This window comes from Triticum aestivum, chromosome 2B, assembly GCF_018294505.1.
Source record: "Triticum aestivum cultivar Chinese Spring chromosome 2B, IWGSC CS RefSeq v2.1, whole genome shotgun sequence".
NCBI classification, from domain to species: Eukaryota; Viridiplantae; Streptophyta; class Magnoliopsida; order Poales; family Poaceae; genus Triticum; species Triticum aestivum.
The window spans coordinates 599,852,844-599,862,379 of record NC_057798.1 but is presented as its reverse complement, the minus strand read 5'-3'; the positions used below and the strand labels follow the sequence as shown (position 1 = coordinate 599,862,379).

Sequence of the window (9,536 nt, the reverse complement as noted above, 5' to 3'; positions counted from 1 at the left end):
CCTTTCGAGTGAAGCCATTAGAAATCTCATATCGGTTCAGTCAATTTCTTCAGTGACAGAGACGAAGATCTTTTGGTCCCTGAGGAATTGGTTCTGACTGAGGAGTTAGAAATTCGCCAGTGCGGATTGCCTACACAGTGAGGAACATTATAGCCCTGAGGAATTCGAACCTCAAATGCGACCGTTGTTGTGCTACGCGCCAACTGTCCAAAATATCCTACCACCTAACGGTCATATCATTTAAAGGCGTTTATGTCTTATCATGTTGGGCTGCTCCCTAGGCTATAAATAGCTGCCCCCTACAACCACTAGCTGGTTGGCTGCTCCGAGAGAAACTGACACTTGTCAATTGAGAGCATCCCATCCTCCGAGGACTCTGAGCAAAAATCATGAAGTGAGGAAAACCCAAAACCCAAACCCAAACACCTACAAACCCAAAGTGATTGAGCATCACTGAAGAGATTGTTCCTGTGTGGAACCGACGCTTGTTACCTTTGAGGACTGTGTATCCTCCAGACGGTTAGGCGTCATGGTCTGAGCATCCAAGAGGAATTGTGGATCGCCGAGTGACCAAGTCTATGAAGGTTTGGAAGTCACATGTGAAGACTTACCACGAGTGTTGCGTGAGGTCTGTGTGATCTTAGCTCAAGGAGAATACGGTGAGGACTATGTGTCCGGGACTGTGTGTCCTCGAGTTTAAATACTCAGCCGCTCCAACCAGATGTACTGTCACAGCAGTTGGAACTGGTCTACCAAATCATTATCTTCACCAAGCCTACTGGTTCGATTTCATCAACCCTTTCATTTCCTCATTCATGTGTTGATGAACCTGATCATTACTGTTTGAAGACTTTGACTGAAGAATTTCTCTATTTCCTCAATCCAATTTCTTCAGTCACATTGTCTTTAGCTTGCTTATCCTGTGTTTACGCTTTCTATACTCTGTGTTTGTTTTTCATCTCATCATGATGACTCTGCTATTGCTCTGTTATGCTTATACATGAGTACTTATTCCGCTGCTAGTTGTTCGTGACTTAGGAATTTCCTCACCTGAAAATTCCTCACTGACAAATTTGTTAAAATCGCCTATTCACCCCCCCCCCCTCTAGTCAACTTAACGCACTTTCACACACCAAAAATGATGAAGCATTTCTGGAGCCTGAGTGGATTCAAGCTATGCAAGATGAATTACATCGATTCAAGCTCAATAATGTGTGGGAGCTTGTCAAGCGACCAGACCCACGCAAGCACAATATCATCGGCACAAAATGGATCTACCGCAAAAAGCAAGATGAAAATGGCCTTGTGGTGAGGAATAAGGCTCGTCTTGTAGCTCAAGGCTACAGACAGGTTGAAGGAATTGATTTTGATGAAACTTTTGCACCTATTGCTAGACTTGAGGCTATTAACATATTGCTTGCTTATGCTAACCATCATAATATCATCTTACATCAAATGGATGTGAAAAGTGCATTCCTCAATGCTAAGCTTGAGGAAGAAGTATATGTTGCTCAACCACTAGGTTTTGAGGATCGGAAACTTCTAGACCACGTCTTTAGACTCAACAAGGCCCTCTATGGCCTCAAGCAAGCTCCTCGGACGTGTGACGAATTTGCCTATATGATGTGTGAGGAATATGAAATGTCTATGATGGGAGAGTTGAAATTCTTCTTAGGTCTTCAAATTCGCCAACAACACAATGGCATATTCATATCCCAGGAGAAATACCTCAAGGATGTGTTGAGGAAATTCAGCATGCAAGATTGCAAAGGTGTCAAAATCCCTATGCCCACAAATGGCCATCTATGCACTGATGAAAATGGTAAAGACTTCAATCAAAAGGTATACCACTCCCTGATTGACTCTCTATTGTATCTATGTGCATCTAGGCCGGATATTGTGCTTAGTGTTTGTATGTCTACCCGATTTCAAGCTACACTGAAGGAATCACACCATAAGGCTGTGAAGCATATTGTTTGATGTGTAGATCACACTCCAACACTTGGATTATGGTATCCCAAAGGCTCGACTTTTGATCTCATTGGATATTCTGACTCTGACTATGCTGGTGATCGGGTGGATCGCAAGTCAACATCATGCACATGTCATTTCCTCAGACGATCCTTGGTATGTTGATCCTCGAAGAAGAAGAACTGCGTATCACTCTCTGCTGCTGAAGCTGAGTACATTGGTGCTGGATCTTGTTGTGCTCAATTGCTATGGATGAAGCAAACCCTCAAGGACTATGGCATCAATGTGAAGAATGTGCCACTCTACTGCGACAATGAGAGTCTATCAAGATTGCTCACAATCCAGTTCAACACTCAAAGACAAAGCACATCCAGATTAGTCATCATTTTCTTCATGACCATGTGTTGAAGGGCAACATCTACATAGACCATATGAATATTGAAGGTTAACTGGCAGATATCTTCACAAAACCCTTGGATGAGAAGAGATTTAGCAAATTGTGGTGTGAGCTAAATATCTTAGAATCTTCGAATGTCCTTTAAAAAGGACACACATCCTAACACTTATGCAAAATTGATGACTTAGATGTGCAACACGAAGTAACGTTTTTCTTCAATCAATGAAGAATAACCCTCTAAGTGTGAATAAATTAATGAAGAATATGATTCTCAAAACCCTACGACAATTGTTCGTGGTGTCTGAAATTATCATTCTTATACGGTGGGTTATGCCACCAACCAAAGTTGAAAATCTTTAATTTGAGTTTTTTGCATTTTCTTAAAGAAATCAAATTCTTCAACTTTGCAATTTCCTCAGTCTTTCCGATTGTGTTCTTTATTGCTATACTAGTTGACCCGTTGCGCCAAATGGCGCAGAGACCCGTCGAATCCATGTTTGCCTTGAAAAGAAAAAACCATGGCTTAGTTGGTTTTGTTATGGGCAAGCACATATGGTAACAAATTTAACCCCCTTAATAAGAAAGAATCGTAGCTTGTTGTCTATAATAAGATGTACATTCACATTTTAATTTGGTAATACAAAGTCCCATTCAAAACCATGTCATGTTAAAAATATGTGTATTCTTCAGTAATCTTTTGTTTGAGCAAGCACGCACGGTAAGAACTTAGATCCTTTTGTATGAAAAATACATATTTTTTGCTTAAGAATATACATATATCTAACACCAGGTATAAAACCAATTAAGGAGGCCTTTTTCTTAAAGTAGTGTTTCTATCGAAAAAATGTGTGTGTGTGTGTGAGAGAGAGAGAGAGAGAGAGAAATTGACTATTTTTGTGCCACTTGGACACATGTATTTTTTAGGGCTAGACGCATGTCTGTTTGGAAGTAGTTGTATAGTATTTAGTTCAGTTCACGAAGCGTTGTCTTGGGCTGACCCGCTTGGAGCATAATATGAAGCGGCATGGCATCAAGCGACCTTTTTATCCCTTCTTCTTCCTTTCGACAGCTCCGTTCGATGAGAAATGAACTTCTCGGTGCTCCTATGTCGCAAGTTTTACTGCTTTCCTATTACCTCCAATTGCTTTGACGCCTCGATCTGACTCGTATTTATCGGATTTTATATTTTTCACTTTTCTTCAGACGGTTTTTACCCTCTTCCTGTCATTTTTTAGGCATCACATATCTTGGTCTATGTCTCTTTCCAGATCTCTGGAAACAAATCTCTGCAGCCATTGCTATAGTTTTGGTGGCCCAATCGATTAAGCCCATGATTGGATCTTGGATTTTCACCCACATTTTTTCCCCAGAGATATCTGCTCAGGCAGATTTACGTATTGTTAGAGTAATGCATCTCCATTAGTCTGTGGTGATTGAAAGCTCATCTTGTTCCAGGTTTCTACCACAGTTGAGCATTAGGGGGGCCTGCATGGATGATCCTGTAGGCATTAGTTCTTACGCCAAATGGCGCAGTCCCATTTAAAACCATGAGTGCTTTGTAAATATTTGCACTATTTAGATCCTTCCGGTTTGAGTAAGAACACAGCATATGAATTGTAACCCTTTTTATATGGTAATAACAGAATTTATAGATAAGTTGTTTGTGCCAGTGCAAAGTAAGAATAATCACGAATGTCAATTGACAAACACATCAACCACATTTTCAGTTATAAAATTAAAACAGATGTTAACATAGTTAATAACTTGCACCTAAGATAGCATATCATAAGATGAAAAATTAAGGGTGATTTCTCTCTGAAACCATCAGACATTCAAAAATGAAAACAACACATCAACACGCAATGGAAACAAATACGATAGGTTTCTCATTTCCTCTTTCGGCTATCTTAAATAGCATGTACATATATGTTATAGTGAAATAGCAAAATAACATATCTTAGAATCCACCATGATTCATACATGCAATGTGTGACATCTAGGATCGAATTGGACTAATATTTCCACTTGCTTTGATGTGTCTCTCAAAGGCAACATTCACTTCACTACGCTCTCATGAACACCATCATCGAGTTTTCTCCCGCTAACAGATGAATTTAGCTGAGTGTCACCAAGATCATCACGTGGACCAATGGCATCATCATACTCATCATCGTATCCCAGCACCAAGGAAAATAAACAGATAGTGAAACATTTGGACCTAGGTCAATAACAAACCTCTCCATAAAAATAGGCAGGTGATCGACAAAAATAAAAACAATACTAATTCTGAGATATAGAAAGGAACAAGGAAAATCAGATTTTGATGAAGACAACCATTTTGGTAGGGTGGCTAGATAATCTTATGAGTTAGTATACAAAGAATAATTTGGGTAGTCATACAGGTTGTCCAAGCGGTATAACAACAAAAATAATGTATTGCAGACAGTGAAACTTTAATGTGCATGCTTGCCAGAAAATACTAATTGGAATTATTTTAGAAATTAATTTATGTACTGATACCTTCAAATAGCTAGACTATCCATTCAACAAAAAAGTAGAAAGGGAAATTGGTCTTGATTGAAGTATCAGCCATACAACTCATGAGAATATTGGTGGCAAATGGAAAATTGAACCCTACTAAGTCATGAAAAATCAAAACAAATGACATTTTTTTAAATATAAAATGTTTAGTGTAAGCATGAGCAGTTCAGTAAACATTTGAATAACAGATTATTTCTGCCGCATATTACTGGAATGAGGCATGTCCGTTGGTGAATGCAACTTGTGAAAGGCATGGATCACACAATTACCGGAATGGCTTGGAAGTACTTACAATACTTGTGTGTTGTAGTGGTAACCACATCACAGAAGTCAAAAAGGATTTGCAGCTTCCTAGATTAAAGAAACAAAATAATTCATCTTAAACCAAGAGGACTATATCAACACTAATACTCTTTAATCATCAATCTGCTGTAGTATGCTGGAACCACAGAAGATCGGTACTTTAACAAAAGTAATTGAACATTCTGTTCCCATTTTCATGGTACATTATATGCATTTTTCATTAGTATAGTTGATAGAATGATTGTGCTTTTCTTACAGGAAGTACTATACAGAAGTTATCCTAGCAGCTTAATTGCATAAACATATCAAGCAATTCGGCTATGCCATTTTCTACAACATATTTATCTATACAATAAATTTGTCAAGTACTTCGAAGACAGAAATCCAAAAAAAATATTAGATCAGGCCATCCAGAAAGTGTAGTAACAAGTTGTGAGAAGATGCTCTCCTCAATTAGAGGTTTATTTAAGAAAAGGATGAGAAAGGAACCACAACACTTGCATAGATAGGCGGAAAGATAAGAGTATTAGAGATCTGGAAGCGGATGGAGAACGATCCAGAGAAACCCACCTTGGCATGATGTGCCAGCCCTCAATGGGTGGCTAGAGACTGGGAGGAAGGAGAGGAAGTTTACATGTGGCGCGCAAACCTCTTGTTGTGCAAGTGGTTGTGATGGCACGCTACAGGTAGGTGCGCAGAGTACTCCAAACTCCTACAAACTGTACACAAGCAGAGTGCTTCAGTAGATGAAACGTTCAATTCGAGGAGGTCAAAATGGTATACAAGCTCATGCAAGTTCCAGTAATGTTTTCTACAACTGAAAGAATTAAAAATGGTGATATTCATATGACAGAACCAGTAACTTCTAAAATAGGAAAAGCCGAAAAGGTTGGCATCACCACGAGTAAGCATCTGGAACACATGAAGGTTTTCTCTTATTTTTGTAAAGAGAACATGCACGGCCTTTTATCCATTGAGCCATTGACCAATGAGGCCCTGCATATATATCGTGTACCTTGCTCCTCAAAAACAACAACTCTTCTTCATCAGTCATTTTCCATGATTATGTGTTTAACAAATCTAGCAAGCTGGAAAATGCAGGTACCTCATACAATACCCAATTTTAGAAACAAACAAGACATGGAAGCTAAAGTGAAAACGAAAAAAAGGAATAACCCTGTACACTTTAATATGGGTAGTGCGGATATTTAATCTCAATAGGACAACATAAATTTTATCAGCTAACCAAAGAACAACAGGTAAACTAAAGTACAACAGGGAAAGCTTGGATCTGATTATTATAAAAATAATAACACAAATTGATCTAGCATATATAATTTGGCTCGGTGTATCCATGTTAACAACTGATTAATTGAATAATTGGGCTGGGATACTGAGGCTAATTACTTATGTGATTCCTAATCAGCAAGCCTACTAACATGCGGCCACCTGTAACATTTATGTAAAAATGATCTTTGCTTCAATAATGTCAATCTATAACCACAAGCATTAACAATACGGAAAGGGGAAAGATAAACCAAGCGTAGTAATTGTAAGTAATAGCAAACAAACCTGTATATGTGGAGGTAGGATTTACCTATTAACAGCTCCTTTTCATATAGCTGTTAGCAAATATCATTACTACGCTTCTGAACCTGCAACTAACAAAAAAGATAGATCAGAATACCTGTTATGATACACTTGTCAGTTAAAAGTGACTATAAGTTGGTTGAGGAAACATTAGTAACACCCAGGTTGCAGATTTATGTGAACAGGAAGACAACAGGCCAATTTTTTCAAGCTTTGTCTTGTAGTTCTAAATGAAGGGTTAATCAAGGGAAGCAGATAACTCAATAGTGCTCATTCAGGGAAGGACACCACATATGACCCTGGCTCCCAGCTCACTGCACACAGAAATTTGGTAACTTATTTTCATGATCAAACCATTTGGAAGCTTCATATTATACAATAAAAAAACCAAAACAAGTTTCACAATTGCAACCTAATTAAAGAACATGCTCAATGAAAAGGGAGGAAGAACTCTGTAGTAATCCTACACTGCACTGATCATTGCATGATAACAATATTTCTCTTTTACAGAACTAAATTTCGACGAGTATGTAAGCACCCAATTTTTAGCCGAACAGCCAGAGTTAGTATCCATTGAATCCACACTTATCTCGAGGCAGAGAGTAGACAAAATAAGAGAAAAACCGATCTTCAATTCAGTGTTTTGTTAATCTCACTCTGTACTAAGCATCGATGCTATTTAAACTCCTACCGTTTTCATGAAACTAACAAAACAAAACCATCCTTTGGACATGCTTATTAGTTTTACAGCCAAAGAGAGCTTATTAGGCCAATAAACCATATAATGCGATTTCTGAGGCCAATAACTCACATCACAATATCCATATGATTACCATCCTCTCATAACTAATATCATAGATCCCAAAACTATACATTCTCTACCAAAAAGCTAAAACCTAGAATTACTCACTAAAATATACTCTACAAATAAAATGATCAAAGTTTACAACTGCTTGTCCTGTGAACTACTTAGTTACCTCCCTGCTACTAAAAAAGTCAACCATACAACCAATATGCCCAAGATTGAGAGAGAGACACAATCCAAATGCATTACCAAAGAGCAGAAAAAAATGTAGAAAAACAAGAAAGATTGACCAGAACAACAAATTGCAGAGAAGACTAATGCATTCTCATATTATTTGCTCCTTTTGCCCTACGGAGCAAATGGTCGAGCTGGCCGTAGGAAGGAACGCACCAAAACATGCCAAGAAATGCATTGGTAAATGCAAAACAAAAATAAAATATATGAACAATCAGACGGGGTTAATGCTTGGGGAGTTGAGAGAGTTGATGGCAGAGACAATCGAAGAAGCATACCTAGCAGAAATTCGCATCTGCTTGTCCAAGATGATGTGTTCAACTTGATGACTTGGTGGATGACCAAAATCATATCCACTGTGAAGGTCCTTGATTCTTATATGCATTCAGTTTTTGCAAGTTCAAAAGGCGGTACTATATAATCACTAAGCAGAGGCAAAAACCTGACACTGAATTTATAGAATATAAGTACAAACCCTGTGTTGAGTCCTCTGCAATCTCAATACGCTAGATCCAACTAACGTGCTTGTCTTGCCCTACAGATATATACATGATTCATTCTATTTTCAGAAATTAGGATTTATATTTTTGTATGTTATCCACATAGAACATGAGGACTCAGCCTAAGCTTAGCTACCCACCAGCCTTAGAACATACCAATACAATCAAATATCTACACAGACAAAAAGAAGAACATGAACAAAAAGACAAACATCTAAACAACTCCATGGTTCAGTATATATGGACAAAAAGACCCACGTATGCACACACACACACACAGAGAGAGAGAGAGAGAGAGAAAGAGAGGAACTAAAGAAAAACCATGAACCAATTCCAGCTCCTCGTTCCTGCTGTTATGGCGTGTGCTCGATCCTGCCTGCACCAACAACATCAACCATGAGACAAAGAGGGGGGAGATAAAGGCAAACCTAAACCACCTCGACCTCCTTGCTCCTACTGCTCCGGTTAGCAAGCCTCCCTCCATGGCCGACCTCGCCCGCATTTGCCGCTGCACCAACTCCGCTGATTTCCCCATCGAGGCCGAGCTCTCGCACGGATGGCCACGGGGTTCCTCTTGCATAGAGGGGTTCTGTACTGGCTGAACTGCTCCGGCGTGCTCGGGGTGGAGAGTGTGAGGATGGAGGACGAGGAGGAGCTCGGGGCGGCCTGAGATAGGGGACGGATGACTCATACCAGGGAGGGGGAGGAGGACGGATGGAAGAAGGGCGCGGCTAGGGTTAGTGGGGGTGGCGGCTGAGATGGCTGAGGGGGGAGGGAGGGGCGCGGCCGTGCGGCTGTGGGAGATTGGGGGCAATGGCCTTTCCATGAGGCACAACCAATCGAACCCTCACACCAACGAACCCAGCCAACACATGGCAGCCCCACCAACAAAGCGGCCCCCTCGTCATAGACATGGGAAGGAAACAATAAGGTGAAACAGGCAGTGAATATCTAACGGATGAGAAGAGCCAAGGTGGGATTTTTACCGTGATCTAACGGCCAAGAACGGCCCAATTGGGGGAACATTGTGGAGGCAAGTTGGCTAGCCACCTTATAGGTTTAAATATATATTTGAGTTTTTCATGTCCTCTACAGCATTCACTTATAGCTAATTCTTCAAGTTGCTTTTTCATCTAAGTGAATGTGATTGGACCCGTCCCCCTTCTATGCTAAACTCAACCCATTCTATTCACAA

The 9,536-nt window shown here is 39.8% G+C and overlaps 1 long non-coding RNA gene across 5 annotated transcripts; it reads right to left on the bottom strand.

Annotated features, from left to right (window-relative positions):
* Positions 1-4,233: 4,233 nt before the first annotated feature.
* On the bottom strand, positions 4,234-9,134 carry LOC123046234 (uncharacterized). Of its 5 annotated transcripts, XR_006422046.1 has the most exons (4): positions 6,785-9,134; positions 5,783-5,931; positions 5,202-5,260; positions 4,234-4,586 (listed from the first exon to the last, which is right to left on the bottom strand). It is a non-coding gene; the product is annotated as an uncharacterized lncRNA (long non-coding RNA). The 5 variants fall into 5 exon arrangements; XR_006422043.1 differs by having other exon boundaries at positions 5,783-9,134; XR_006422045.1 differs by having other exon boundaries at positions 4,234-5,260.
* Positions 9,135-9,536: the final 402 nt, after the last annotated feature.